We start from the raw sequence: 15,849 nt of genomic DNA, 5'->3' as shown, positions 1-15,849 counted from the left end.
TGGCCTTACACAACCACCTCAGTCATGCCAACCTCCATTTCTCCATCTGAGGGAAATACTAGCAGAGTCTACCTCCCAGAGTAGAGGTCAGCAGGATACATGAAATAAGGCCAATAAGAGTTAAGCACAAGCTAGGTGTGGTGGTGCTTGCTTGTACTCCCAGCGTCTTGGGAGGCTGAAGCGGGAGGATCTCAAGTTCAAAACCAGCCTCAGCAAAAGCAAGGTGCTAACTGGGGATGTGACTCAGTGGTTGAGTGCCCCTGAGTTCAATCCCAGGTGAGAGGGAGAGAGAGAGAAAGAGAGAGAGAGAGAGAGAGAGAGAGAGAGAGAGAGAGAGAGAGAGAGAGAGAGAAAGAGCTCAGTACAGTGCCTGGCACAGGATAAAAGGTGACACTCCTTTTGCTTTATCTAGTTACCCAGTTTTATTTAAGGACTTAATTTGTCTGCACTATCATATAAGAGCAAATATTTACTCAAATTTTATTTCCCCAAATGAAGGCAATCAAGATGCAAGTTCAACTCTTTTTGGAGAAATATAGAAGCATGTGATAGTCAATATTGATCGAAGGTTTTGAAAGGAATAAAAGATTAAGAGCACTATTAGAAATCAGTTATGGGCTGAAATTTGCAAGGTTTACAGAGTTACAAGTTCAATACTCCTTCTCTGTAGCCAATACTTTATAATATATGCATGAGAAAACTGGAAACTCTGCCCTTGACAGGGCCAAAGGATAAAGAAATCAGAGAGAAGTTTAGATGGGTAGTGTTCAGGGCAACAGAAGGGACAGTACGCTCATCTCCCTCCTTCCCTTGCTCTGCTCCTTCTCACACCCCCATCCTATCACCTCCTCTTTTTGTCAGGGAGGGGATTGAACTCAGGGGCACTTGACCACTGAGCCACATCCCCAGCCCTATTTTGTATTTTATTTAGAGACAGGGTCTCACTGAGTTGCTTAGTGCCTTGCTTTTGTTGAGGCTGGCTTTGGACACACGATCCTCCTGCCTCAGACTCCCAAACTGCTGGGATTATAGGCGTGAGCCACCACTCCCAGCCTATCACCTCCTCTTATTCCCCTAGACTGGCCCTCCTCCACCTCTACCTCTCCTCCTCGAGCAGCTGCTTAACAGTAACAGAGCTACTTTTGCCCCAAGTGGCTATGACAAGGGCAAAATAGCCTCAGTAAATGACCAGGGGTGACCGTGGCCTGAGATGGATGAATGTGATTTCCCTCAGATGGCCATCCGTAGGTAAGGGCCACAGGCATCTTAACTGAACAGTTGTCTTTGCTACAAGGAAAAGAAGACAGTATTTATCCCTGAGAGTTGTATTTATACCACTCCATGAAACATGATGAATAACTCCACAGCTTCCAGGGTGTGTTTTCCAGTGTCACATATGCTACTGGGACATCAACCTTGTGTGCCATCTTCCCGGGATTCTCATAGACTCCACAGGCAACTTTAGATAAGATTTTAATGTTGCTGTTCCTTTTGCCATTTCTTGATGGTATCCTTCTCATCCAAACAAAACTCTTCAGTGGTAATAATTCACACAATTCCAAAGAAGAAGAACTTGGTGCCAGGGGTTCGGGCAGGGCAGGGTGGGGTTAGCGGGGCCGAGTCAGAAATGTTGAAAAATGCCAGAATTCTCTAAATACTTATGTGAAAATCTGAAACTCTGCTCTGTGATACATGCTCTCCTGATCATACATCCTAAGGGTCCCCATAGAACAGTTGTAGACATTTCATCAAAATGGTAAGAAATAAATCCAAGATTTTACTACACAATGCATGTGTGTGCGTCTACGTATTTTAAGCCCCGGGTATATGCCAACACTGGGCTAGGAGTCCTAGAGAGGAGTGAGGCACAGCTCTTGATTTCAAGGTAACTCTGATCTGATAGGAGGGTAGGTCAACCTTCACACATGGTATGCAGAATGCACACACTAATGGAGGCACACCAAGGATGCTGTGGGGACCAGAGGGGGGTTTAGGAAACGACACTTAATTTAACTGAGGCTGCCCTAGGAAAAGGTTTTGCAAGCCATCAGACCCTTTAACTCAGTGGACCTAGCATAAAGATGGCAAAGGGGCATGATTCTAGGCATCAGGACCTGTACCAAAGTATAAAAGCACACTGCGTAATTGGAAACTGCAAAAAAAAATGAAGCTTATTTGTGGAAAAACCATAACAGATGATGCAAAGATGGACAAGGACCAGACTTTGAAAGGTCTAACAGGTCATGCTATCAAATAAGAATGTTTATCCTTCAAGAGAAAGAAAATCACTAAGATCAAAGATTGAGACTTCCAGTTTTTAAGACTGAAATCTTAGAGAAAAATCATGGCCAGAGAGCAGGAGCTGATTGTCAAGTGTTGATCTGATGCAAAGAAACCTTTATCTGAGCTGGCTCTACTACTCCTTTCCCAAAGCCCAAACTCACTTCCTAGTAAGAAAAGCCCCACAGTCCCAAGCTTATAGGAGGCAAGCTCTTGTGCCACCAGCCTGTGGCCCACAGATTCATTGCAGCCTCACCCAAGAAGTCTATTTTCCTGCCTTGGAATCTGGACTGGCTTTTTTGTGAATACTTCCACCAAAAGAATGTGGCAGAAGTAATGATGTGAGACTTCCAAGTTCAGGCTTCAAGAGGTCTTACGACTACCACCTTCACCCTCTGGGAACACCACTCTCAGCACAGAAGCAAGCCCAGACCAGCCACCATGAGGATGAGACCAAGCAGAGAGAAACCTGAATAGCAAGCTACTCCAACTTTATGCTTACAGGGGAGCAGATCTCAGCAGGCCAGCCTCCCACCCATTCACCAACTGTGGCCACATAGGGGACCCCAGGCAAGACAAACAGAAGAGCCATCTAACTGAACCCAGCGCAAATTATAAAATCAAGAGAAAATTAGTGGTGGTTGTTTTACACCACTTTGTCTAATGGGTTAGTTACACAACAATGGATAACTGGTCCTCCTCTTTACTGCAGTTTGTGAAAACTGGCATCAGAACAACAAGCTGTCCAGAGCTTCACTGGAATTAATACTGTCTGGAGGGTAAATATACTCCATATGCTTTGCAGAGAAAGGGCTTCTGCTGGGATTGTCTGAGTGTCCGTCCCTCCAGAGTGCCAATTAGGATGCCTTTCCCTAACTTATATCTAACTATAAATGCACTGCCCTGATTGATGGGACATCAATATTAATTAATAATTCATAATATGGTCAGACTTTTTCACATGTAATCACAACTGTAAATCTGAAGAAATACTCCTATACATAGTTGGAAGCAGCTTTTCCTTCAAATCCTAACTTGAAAAAAAAAGAAAAGAAAAAGTTAGTCTCCGAGAACAAAATTAAGGAAAAGTGTGTGAAAAAGTCAAAGTTGGTCACAGATGCCATTTTTCTCCTAGGGACAGGATGCCCCTCCTGCGGAATGTGGCTTTCATGTGTGCAGACCCCACAGTGGGGACAGACAAGGAGAAGACAAAATGATTCTTATTCTTGGCCTCTCCCAGAAACCACTCGGATTCCATCTGGTGGGGGGTTAGGGGCGGGGCGCCAAACTAGGCACTTGGAACCGAGTTGATGTTATGAAATTCACGGCATCTAAATTCCTGAATATACATCAAAAGAGAAAGAGTCTTGTTGCCACACACTTGAACTCACTCTGAACTGGCAGGAATTCTCTATAGCATACTACCATGCCTTATTTGTGTTCCATAAATCTAGAGTTAAGTTTCTATCTTTCTTCTGTCACCACACCATACCAAAATGGCTAGATAAATCTTTATCAAATTTAGAGGATATGTTTGGGAAATCCTGACTTTAAAAGAAAAAACAAAACAAAACAGGCAGTGGGTCTTGCAAGCATGAAAATCAAAGTAGGAAGCCCAGAACACAGGTAAAAAAGAGACATGAGAGGCACGGGTACTGCCCATCAGGGACATGGCAAGGTGTTGCAATACTGGGTCCAGAGCAAGCAGGACAGCTGAACGTGAGTCCAAGCTAGAAGCCCATCATGGCTCCCAACGGTGAGCCCCAGCTTGAGACAGAGCTCCAGCTCAAGAAGCATGTGTCATATTCTCCAGCACAAGCAGCAGGGATGTATTTATTTCACATGGGCCAAAGAGTCTTCCCAGCAACACAAGGCAGGCCAGTGAGGGTAGTAAATACGTGTGGGCAGCACCCCTTGGGAGATGTGCTTTTTGGAAACAAGGACATATTCAAAGGTGAGTTTAACCCTAAAGATGGCACCTCATGCTCTTTCTGGTAAGGCTTTTCTTCACAGTATGAAAAGTCATAACCATGCAAAGGCACACGGGTGGCACAGGGACAATAGATCCATGAGACCTGAGAGGCCACAGGGAGGTTCCCACTGTGCTGTTCTGCAGGGTTGCCCCTGTGTTCAGGGACATGCTGGCCACTCTTCCACAGACGCTGAAGGAATGAAGGGATGTCTGGAGGAGAGAGTGAGTGGCTAAGGGAAGGGCGGTGACCGAGGCACTGCAGACAGCTAAGAATGAAAGCAGGCATGTAGCTGTGCCCTTCACACAAGGCCAGGCTCGTCAGCAGCAGTTCACAGTGAACGGCATTTTTCTTTTCATTATTTAATAGAGTGGTGAGCATTTTCAAACTTTATTTAAAAGATTCAAACATAAAACCATGGCTCTGATAGGCAAAGATTCTACTGCTTCTGTAATACTTTTCCTAAGAACTGTTTACCTCCCGCTTAATATTGGCAATGCCACTGTGGCTGCAATGAATTGACAAAACAGTTCAATACACCTCATTTAGAACCATTATGGGGCATTTCATCAAAGATCTGGTTATGAATGTCTCCAAAGAAAGGATCAATGAGGTTTTTATTATGGTTGGAAAAGATTTCCTTAAGAAAAAAAAAAATCTCTATAAAATGAAGGTGACTGAAATAAAAGTGTGACCAGGGCTAAGGACATGTTCTATTTTATTCCCCTGAAGGAAAACATAATTTTAATTTTACAATAGTCTATTCCCATATACACTATCCATCTAATTGTTTATATTTCAAAACCCACTTGATAGCAGTTTTACAAGCGCAGAGGTAGACTATTCTCAGGAGCTTGTGCTCTGGGACTGCCTTAAAGAGAAAAGGGCCTTGTAATTAGCACATTTGGTACATTAGCAATAAAGTACCCCTTGGAGGGCAAGGCAGGCCTGTAGTTCGCCAAGCTCCTCTGTCTTGGTGGAGCGCTGCACTGAGGTCCTAGCGGCTCGTACATTGCTGCAATCTGGCCAACGTTCCCCGGCACTGTGGTCTTAATGAAAGATGCCCAGAAACGTTGTACATTTAATAACTTATTTGTATATTTTCTGCACACAAAATGCATTAACTTAAGCTTAATGTGGCCCTCTTTAGTCCTAGATAGTTTTATAATTTAATGAGAGAAACATTTCTAATTGGCTTCAATATTTTTTCTTAGTTTGCATCTGCCAAGTCAGTAATTCAAAGAAAATTTTATATTTTCAAAATGCAGTCTGAATAATATTTTCAAAAATGTAGTCTTCTCAGTTTTGTTCAGACTTATTAATAAACCACCTACTTTGTTTCTGTAGACATCGTCAAGGTTCTTTGGGTACAAGCCAGAGAAACTTTGGCGATGTCTACAGAAACAAAGTACTCTAGGTATTGCAAGAAGTGGGGCAGAGGAAGAACATTGAGGAAGCTCATAGAGAGGAGGGAAGAAGAGGCACCCAGACAGAGCCAGAGGCCTCCACATTGGAGTTCCAGACTCGGCTCCACCAACCTTCAACCTTTCTGGATACAGAGACTTATTGGCCCAACTTGGGTCTAGGATCTCTACTTAGACCCAATCAGACGCAGACTGAGGGCACCATGAGCTAGTGGTACACAGCCATCCTCCCTCGTATCCCCTACTCTCTAGACTTGTATCTTATAAATATTCCCTAAGTGGCTTTGGTTATATTATATCTGACATTGGTAACAGCTTATATTTTTCAGAATAGGTTCAACAGTGGTAACACTGGATATTTGTGCAGAGTTATACCATTTTAAAATACTTGGTATGCATTATTATTCATACCACATTCTTATAAATAGCAAACACTATCATGTATTGAACACTCACTAGCTTTCTGAAAGCAGAGTACCGCTTACAGTGTACTTACGGTATTCTGGGCAGGTGCTAAGCATTTTGAATAGATTAGTTCTAATCCTCACAACAAACTAGCAGGTTGATATGATTTTCAAGTCTTTCAGATGATTTTAAAAATAAAGTGACAATAAATTCAAAACTTGAGTGATGTCTTACATACAGACTCATTTGACCTTCCCAAGACCCTGATGAAACCATAATTTTTCACAGTACACAGAAGAGAATATCAAGACCAGAGAGACAGTATCCACCTCTTCATATGTATAAATGATAGAATCCTCATCCAGCTGCTTGTCCAGTTCTCTTTACAATATAAGGCCTGCAGAGCTTGAATGAACCTTTTGATAAGGATAAGCACTTTTGCTTAGACAAACTCAAAATTAGTTAATAGATGGATCAGGGATAATTATAGAGATCAACTCTGAGTTAAGTTTTTGTATAGTTTCTTTCACACGCAAGAGGGGAAAATGGGTATAATCTAAATTGCAATTATTAAGAGATTCCAAAATTAAGTGATTGAATTTCTCTCCTACCTGAGAGCCTGGAGTGAGCAGGCAGGACAGGAGGGACAGTGCCACCATCCCACAGGTGAGGGCACAAGTCATTGCATCTTCCACTCTGTGAGAAGGAAGGAGAGGAAAGTTTAAGGAAGGTGGCCAGAGCTTTAAGACCCAGAACCTGCACATTCTCACTTTAACTTTCATCCTATGGACCCATGGTCATCACACAGCCACACCTACCTGCAAGGGAAGCTGGGAAATATACTCTGTAGCTAAGCCCACACATGCTCACCTAAAACTCAGGGAAAATGAGCCATTTCTGACCCAAGAAATATATTTTGTATTCCTTCCATGAGCAATCAGAATTTGAAAGGAAAAAAAAAATACTTACCCATAATCAAGGGCAGATTTAGGTTTTCCTGGGCCTGAAGTTTATTCAATCAGGATGCAGTTGAGGATAGAAATCTTTTTTCAAGAAAAATAATACAGAACTATCTTTAACTTTGAAAATGCTACAAAAACACATGATCATAGGGACACACTACTAGGGCTTGGCTTCGGGAACTCTACAAAGGGGGTTGCTCAGAAACTTAAGCTCCTTAGCTCCAGGGTAAACAGTTTAGACCTGTAATAGTTGCCTTCTTCTAACTTCTTAGTCCTGCAAACTTTTGATCACATGAAAGTCCTTACTTTATATCTGAGATAAATAGCAGGTCAATGATAGAAGCTGTGTGGATTCTACAGTATCCAGCTCAGCTGATCTCACCACCTGGCAACCCAGCTGGTGGCTAAGAGGCCCTTAGTAAGATACATCAACCACTTGGTCTCTGCAGGCCATAAACAAACACAACCAAATAGTGGCCAATACAAAGCAAATGGTAATGTTCGATTGTTTGCTTTATTTTGTTTGAGCTGAGCTGCATGAACTGGATCTAACTCCTGACCAACACTGTGGCCTAGATCAGATGGAACAGGTATCCTTTATGGGCCACAGGTCCTCAATCAACAGAGCTGTATCCTCCTGTGCATCCTCCCTGGAGGGAAGATTCTGGTGGAATCTTAGTGAAATGTGTTCTGTCGTGCTCCATCCCATGGGCCTGAGGTCAAAGAAAAACTATTTTTTCATTACAATGGTCACTTAACCATTTTTTTCTAGTGCAAATAACAAAATATGGTGGGCACAATTTTACTAAAAATGTACCTTGAATGGGAGAAAGAAAGCTGGTTATAAGGGTTTCTCCCCTAGAATGTACTTTTCCATGCAACACTTCCAACATGTACAGTTCTCAGCACAGCTCAAATGCTCACTCATTTCATTCATCCATTCTGTGACCATTTATTTTTATCTACTCTCTGAAGGTAGGCCTAATGGATGCAGGAGTATGTAAGGGTAAGGCATTGCCATCAAGAGTGTAAACACACACACACACACACACACCAGGCAAGAGGGGCTGTGCCTGAGTTATCCATAAGCCCATGGGGACTCATATATAATCTGGATCCAGGGGGGCATAGAGTTGCCCTAACAAGGGAGGATGTTTGAAATTAGTCACCATACAGTTCCTCTCTCTCCCTGGCTCACCAGGTTAGGGTGGTCTCTCCCTTTTAAGAGTGCTGAGTCTTTATCTCCTATGACACCCATCATGTGTCCTCACATAGTACTCCACGGGCCCTTCTCTCTCTCAATGCAACATAAGCTGTGGAGGAAGCTGGAGGCATGAGTAGGTTGTATGTTATAAGAACACTAATATTTATTCAGTATCTATTTTGGGTCTGGCAATTTACATATTCTGTTTCATTTCAATCCTTTTTTAAAGAAAAACTCAATGAGGAAGGTTGTATCCCTGTTTTACAAATAAGAAAACTGACACTAGAAACAAACAACCAAACAAAACAAACAGGGAATTTTATCCAGGCTTATGTAACTAGTCATGGCAGAATGAGGATTTGAGATTGGTTATCTCTGACTGCAAAGCCAATATACTTCCCAGGTATCAGACTTACTCATCTTTCTTTCACCCCACAGTACAGAGCACACTTGATCACGAATTGTCAGTAAGGGAACCTTTGTGCTGAAACGTCAGTCTCACCAGTCCTTTCCTTGTGGGCCTTACTTAGATTAGCAACAAGAAAACCTACCACAGCTGATTTCTCCTGACAGAGACATCTGCCAGTGCAGGATGAGGATATGGAACACTGGCTACTTTAGCAGCAGTCTTTAAATAACGATGGCTTGGCAATAACTTTGACCTCAATGACAAAAGGAATTGTCAATGAAACACTCCAGAATAGTATGTCACCAAACCTGTTGATAAACCTGTGCACTTTCAGTTCTTAAAACACACATACCACCACACCACCCCCAAAAAAGAAGAAAGGAAAACCAAGGGCATGATTATTAAAAGTGTTTTTTCCCCACATGACACTGATTTCTGCATTGACTGGTAGACATATGATTTCATTTGGCTAGTGTAGTCACACCAAAAGCAAATTTTCTTTTTACCAAATCTTTTTTTTTTTAAGAGAGAGTGAGAGAGAGAGGGAGAGAGAGAGAGAGAGAATTTTCGTATTTATTTTTTAGTTTTCGGCGGACACTAAACATCTTTGTTTGTATGTGGTGCTGAGGATCGAACCAGGGCTGCACACATGCCAGGCGAGCACGCTACCGCTTGAGCCACATCTCCAGCCCCTACCAAATCTTATTATTAGTTCTACTGAGGGAAGCATGGGGAAATATTACTTACTATGTCCTATTAAATATTCTTAGAGCTAGGTGTGGTGGCACACGTCTGTAATTCTAGCAACTCAGGAAGCTGAGGTAAGAGGATAGCAAATTCAAGATCAGCCTCAGCAACTTAGCAAGATCTGTCTCAAAATAAAAATAGAAAGACCTGGGGATGTAGCTCAGCACCCATGGATTTAATCCCCAATATCAATAAAATAAAAAATAAATGAGTAAAATTTTAAAGTATTCTTAGAAGATAATCAACTATCTCCCTCTAAACAAAAAGTAACTAGATATGTTTTTTTAGTTAGTATTAATATCCTACCTACAAAGTTTTATATGGTTATCATAGAAATAATATATTATTGAGATTAAAAAAAACCTTTGGTCACTGCACACATGTTATACATTGTTCTGTGATGTTCAACAAATTCAGTGACTCTAAACTGACAGGATTTTGTGTCTGCACAAAATATCAGAAGTTGTCCTCTAAGGTTCCTTCTAAACTCTTATCTCAACTCCAGAAAGATTGAACTATGCATTAAATGTTTGAAATAACTTATTGTAATAGACACACTCCTTTTGGAACCCTGCTTATTAAAAATAAAATCCTAAGCACATTGTAAGAGAAGATTCAAGACCCTTTAAACAGTACAACAGAAAGCAAATATAGACTAAGAAATGTAAATTGTTCTCTGAAAATTACACTGTATATGCATAACTGTTGGCCACTCATAGCAGAACAGGTGAATTAAAGTAGTTAGCTGGGAAGAGAGGACCAGCTATCCAAAAAACAACCTGGGCAAAATAAGAAGTCCTATTAGTTCATTTAATGTGAATAGAACATTTTAAGCTCAGCTCTAATGTATTTTAATAATTGCCAGATTGTTAGAGTCTGTAAACAAGTCAAAATAACACCTGGTATTTTGCCAGGGGAATGTTAGAGTTTGTAAACAAGTCTGGATGGTGCCTGGCAAAATGCCAGAGGGAGTGGTTTGTGAAGTAACAAAAGTGAGCCATTAAGTGTGGAGATTCCTTTTTGGTTGACTGATGAATCTAGTTTACGCTAATTAAGATAAGCTGTGCAAAATGTATAAATACCTCTGTTGTCCTACAATAAACGGCTCCCTCTCCTGCTGTATCAATCTACACAAGTTATTCGTCACACCCCGGTTATTCTGCTGCAGCCAGACTGTGGCACCAGATTTGGTGACAAGCAGAATCACCTCATTTTTGTGTTTTCTTTAAATCAGAAATTAATATATTTAATTGCTTTCTTTAATGAACTCTAGAATTACAGAATTCATTAATCTCTGCAAACATTGCATTTTACAGATCACTGATGCTCAGTTGAAGACACTGAATCAGAGAGAAGCCTAGTGACAAATCCAAGTTCACAACCCTTTGGTAAAGCAAATTAGAGAAATCAGCCCTTTAGACCACAGTTTCTCAATCTCAGTATTATCAACATTATAGACCAGATAGTTCTTTGTTATGGGGGCTTTGTTTTATCTTCTTGTCAACTGAACAATAAACATCCATCTTATTATAAGCTTGTTATTTTGAGTGAATTGATCCCAGCCTCTAAATTATCTCTATTCTTCTTCTTCTCTTTACAATATTAAGTTATATATTGTATAATGCTTATCAGCATCCCTGACCTCCATCCCCTAGATGCTAGTACCACCCATCTCCCCAGTTGTGACAATGAAATATATCTCCAGATTTTTTTCAAATGTTCATTTGGGCCAAAATCAATCCAGGTGAGATCCAACACTCTAGAGCTACTTTGATTTGCCTAGTGATTCCTTAGGCCAAAACCAGCATCCAATATGCCCACACTAGCTTATGAGCATCCATCGTAGTTGAGTTTATGGGGGGTTTTGGGGGGGGAGGAAGAATTGTGATATACTAGAAAGAGCCATAGGCTTGAGCACTTGGTAGATTTAGCTTTAAATTGTGTCTGTGCCACTCACTCATTGGGGCCCTTGTACAATGTGTCCAATTTTTTGAACCCCATTTTTTCAATTGTAAGTGGGAATTACAACCTTGTTTCCAGGTGAAATATTAAGTAAGTAATCTATGAAAATCATGACATAATGTCAGGTAAATTGGAAGAGCAAAATAATGTTAACTCTATCTCATTAATCAAAGAACCAAAACTACCAGAAAAGGGGAAAGCTTTAATCAGTGGATAAATAGTAGAACTGTAATGTAGATCTCAGAGTTAAGAAAGCTCATCTATATTGGAGAGCCTTATGACCAAGCTTTGCAGAAATCCCAGGCCTCTCCAAAGAACCAAGAGTCCTGAGTTCTAGATAGTCAAGAAGCTAAGCCAAATAGCTGGGACCCAGCTGGACACCTAAGGACAGAGACACACATGCAGTAGGATACAGGCCTTGAGTCAGAGGCCTAGAAATGAGATCTGGGTGAGTTTGTCAGAGGTAATAGGGTCAGAGATGGAGGAACTATCCTGCTCCAATTTCTAAAGATCTTATTTCTCAATCAAACCTTTCCAAAGTAGAAGTTTATTTCTTTGGAAGCCTTTAGCAATGTTAGAAACTCAAAATATGCTGAAAACATGACTGGCAATTATCTTCCATGGAAAACTATTTGGAAAAACTATCACATGTGTAAAAGCAACATGATTCTCAGAATAACTCTAGGAAAAAAAGGGATTAATGTTTAGTTAAAACTTTCCAGTTTTCAAACCTTTATTTTGCCCAGGATGCCTTGTTATCTCTCAAACAATCTTCACCTCATTCTGAGTCTATTATTTATGAATGAACTAATTCTAACCCCTGAAAAATTTTTATTTTATTTCTGATTACAGAATCCATTTAAAATGCGTCAAAAAAAATCAATCATTTAAGTTGAAAATGTTTATTTCCCACCCTCCTTTAATTGTTTCCAAACTTTAACATTCTATTTCAACAGAATAAAGTGCTAGGTATTTGAAGATATCTATAGCAGCTTTATCTCCAATAATGCTTTGACCACCACCATCAAAACCTAGAAACAACCTAAACATTTGTTAAGAATTGAATTGTGCACCCCAAATAAAAGATTATAATGAAGTTCTAATCCCAGGTATCTCAGAATGTGAGCTCATTTAGAAACAGGTCTTTGCAGATATCATCAAGAGGTCTCTTGGGTGGATTTTAATCCAGTGCCACTGATTTCTTTTAAAGAGGAAACTTGGACAACTTGGACATGATACAGACAATGCTCTTGGGGAAGATCACATGAGGAGACACAAGGAGAATGTTAACTCCATCTCATTAATCAAAGAACCAAAAACTACCAGAAAAGCCTTTTCTGGTAGAATACCATGTGAATACTGAGAACTGGAGAAATGTGTCTTCAAGCCAAAGAACACCAAAAAGTATCCAAAACTATGAGATAATAAATTTTGTTCTTTTAAGCCATTCAATTTGTGGTACTTTGTTATAGCAGTCCTAGCAAACTACCAATAATGCCCAACCAGAGAGAGCTGCTTAATTAAGGTATGGTATATCAAATTCATGAAATAGTTTATAACCACCCCAAATGATATTTTTAAATGATTTTATGAAGACATGGATAAATATTATAGTGTAAAAGAAATATAAGTGATCAATTAACATTAAAAATGATATGCACCCTGTAATAATATATTTCTGTTCCTGGGATGATACATTGCAAATATTAAACCCATGTATTCATAAGTTCTACTTTAAATCATGTCTATTTGCAACCTTTTACTTCTGGGCTAAATCAATAGGGTTTTTGTTCAAGCAAAGATATGCAGATAAGTTGTACAGTGGGATAAAATCAGCACAAAGAAGCTAAAGATTAACTTTGTGTCTGAGAACCAGTTTTCCTCTTCTTTAATGAAATTGGTCTTGAAACCCAAACATGATTGAGGGTAAAACATGTCTAAATAACAAAGTGCCCTTGTTAAAATTTCAAAGATGAGGCTTTGCCAACTAGAGTATATTTTAGTTGAGGAATGTTCCTGCCCAATGACATGAGCAGATGCTTGTGGTCAGGTGAGAAGAAAGGCTAAAGAGAAGAACGCTTTGGCTCCACCTCACATTTGGCCTCTGGATCAAAAAAAAAAAAAAAAAAAAAAAAACTGGACCAAAAGTAAAAACTGTGACATAGCATAGACAGCAACAGAAGGTTTTTCTGAGACATCCTGGATCCTCTGTGGCTTGGATAGGACCCAGAAGTTCTTGCATGCCCCTGAAAACAGACACAGATGAAAATTGAGCAAGAGTCAGCCTCAGGGTAAGGAACAAAAAGGAAGGACAAGGACAAGGACAATGCCAGATGATGAAGTATGTGGCACAGACTCAAAGGGCTTGTGGCACCAGTGAGAGTCCAGGTGAGGAATGCCTACTCCCTAGGGGAGAGCTCCAGACTTTCCTAAGCAGGCTACAGATGATCTCAGCAGAGATCTTCAGCCTTGGCTGCCAGCCACAGCACTGAGGAACTGGTGGAACTCCAGTGGTCATCTTTCCAGAGGAACACCAGACCAACAATTTTATAACATGGACTAATACAGGTCCCCAAGAAATCTCTAAAGATTCAAGACCGCCCTCCATCTCCTTCCATCTCATCTCTCATATACCCTCCTTCTAAGAGAGAAACAGAGTAGGGGCAGGCATGAGTCACAGCCCATGTTATCCAAAGCATCTGAACAGCTAGAAAGACTTGAACTGATTGAATCAGACTAAATTTGCCTGTTAGCAAAAAAGCTAGTGTTTAACTTTTTTTTTTTTAATTGCTACCAAGGTACAGATGGGAATTAACAAGGAAGATCCAATTGATTTTATGTAAACAAAAGCCCATATTTTTTACACATCTGAAAATATTATGAGAATATTTGTGATGCTACAACATGGGTATATAGACAACGATTAAAAGGAAATATACATAATGAAAACAATTTATTTTTTAATTTTTACATTATTCCAAAAAAAGGCATCTCTCTTAGTCCCTGTCACTAATGAAGAAAGCCCTATAACTGCTGCATAGCAGCCAATTTACAATGAGACTCTCCAAATTCTAGGCAAGTAAACATCTTTTCAGCCAAAGCCTGGTTCCCATACAAAAACCTAAAGATACAAAAAAAAAAAAATTGTTTCTGTTTTTAGTTCTCAATCCACCCAGCTTTCTGGAATTTCTAAGAGTAAAAAAGGGATAGCGAAATACAAATGGATCAGAAAACCTTCCCCACATCGTTTATTTCACTAATCTGCTAATAATCTTCTGGTTCATTTGTGACCATCAGCCTTTTATTAGCTACCCAGAGCCAAAGTCACCCCAAAGAGCCTGGAGAGCTGCCACCCTGGTCCTGTTCCACATCTGTGACCACTTTTCCATTCACACACTTTTCAGAACTCATATAATGTCTCCCAAAAGTAATTCAAAACTTAAGTGAAAGAACTGCCTGGTTTGGTTTTCTTACTTCTCTCCTTTTGAGCAGGAAGGCCAGCTGTCCCTTCCAGGTTGCCTGAGAATGGGGTCATTCTCATGACTGGGAAGGCCCAGGGCCTGCAGATTGAAGGATGCAATGACATGGAAGTCTTCTTTCCTGCTCTCTCTGCAGGGCCAGTGCCAGGAGTCCTAGCACCTGTGACTCATACCGTTGGTTTTCAAGATGACTCTGCCTCCAAGAATGGCCTCCAAACATGCAGCCACTCTCTGGTGGGAATGACACTTCGCTCTCTGACAACCACCACTCACCCAAGCTCGATGGACCAGTAACATGCAGGGTCTAAGAAGACAGAAACCATGGTAAGTTCTGGAAGGCAAGCAGACACACAAAAGTGGGAGAAAGAGTAGGGAAAAGAAATCTGAGTACGTTTGCCTCACTCTCAACAATAATGATAAGAATGATAGTTAGCTTTTAAATGGCCACTGTGTGTTTAGCACTTTAATACTATATCCACTGAATTCTCATAGCAATCCTTTGAGGTAACTATTATAAACATCAGTTTGCAGATGATTAAAATGACATTCAGAGAGTCTAAGTAATTTGCTCAAGGTCATGCAAATTATGGAACTGGGAGCATACAAAACTTCAGACTCCAAAGTATACTCTCTGTCCTGTATTGTGTGTGTGTGTGTGTGTGTGTGTGTGTGTGTGTGTGTATCTATACACAGACATTGTCAGATACTTCTAGCAGAGGATAGTTTGAGGATATCTGCTAATTGCACTAAAAATAATTCAAGCACTTCTACATTTTGAATCATAGGAAGTTACCTTGAGAAATAAACCATAGTTATGCACAAAGATTTCACTGTAAGTTTATTCATTAAAAGATTTAGCTAGAAGGCAAACTAATCTAATATTCAAAATGGGGAAATAATTTTAAAATAGATGTTTTCCATATATTAAAATACTATGAAACCATTAAATGATATAGAAAAAAACAGAAGGACATGGACGAAGAGTTCATAATATTTTTGCTAATTTT

The 15,849-nt window shown here is 40.2% G+C and overlaps 1 long non-coding RNA gene across 1 annotated transcript in view; it reads right to left on the bottom strand.

Annotated features, from left to right (window-relative positions):
• The window catches only part of LOC144365330 (uncharacterized), an 80,514-nt gene extending 65,360 nt beyond the window's left edge, over nt 1–15,154 (bottom strand). Inside the window, exons 1-2 of the long non-coding RNA XR_013423639.1 lie at nt 14,838–15,154; nt 6,691–6,775 (exon numbers count right to left, since the gene is read on the bottom strand). This is a non-coding gene — a long non-coding RNA (uncharacterized LOC144365330). The remainder of the gene's footprint in view (nt 1–6,690; nt 6,776–14,837) is intronic.
• Nucleotides 15,155–15,849: the final 695 nt, after the last annotated feature.

Source organism: Ictidomys tridecemlineatus, chromosome 7, assembly GCF_052094955.1.
Source record: "Ictidomys tridecemlineatus isolate mIctTri1 chromosome 7, mIctTri1.hap1, whole genome shotgun sequence".
Lineage (NCBI taxonomy): Eukaryota > Metazoa > Chordata > Mammalia > Rodentia > Sciuridae > Ictidomys > Ictidomys tridecemlineatus.
Note: the sequence above shows the minus strand (reverse complement) of the source record. Positions and strands in the feature narration are given on the sequence as shown.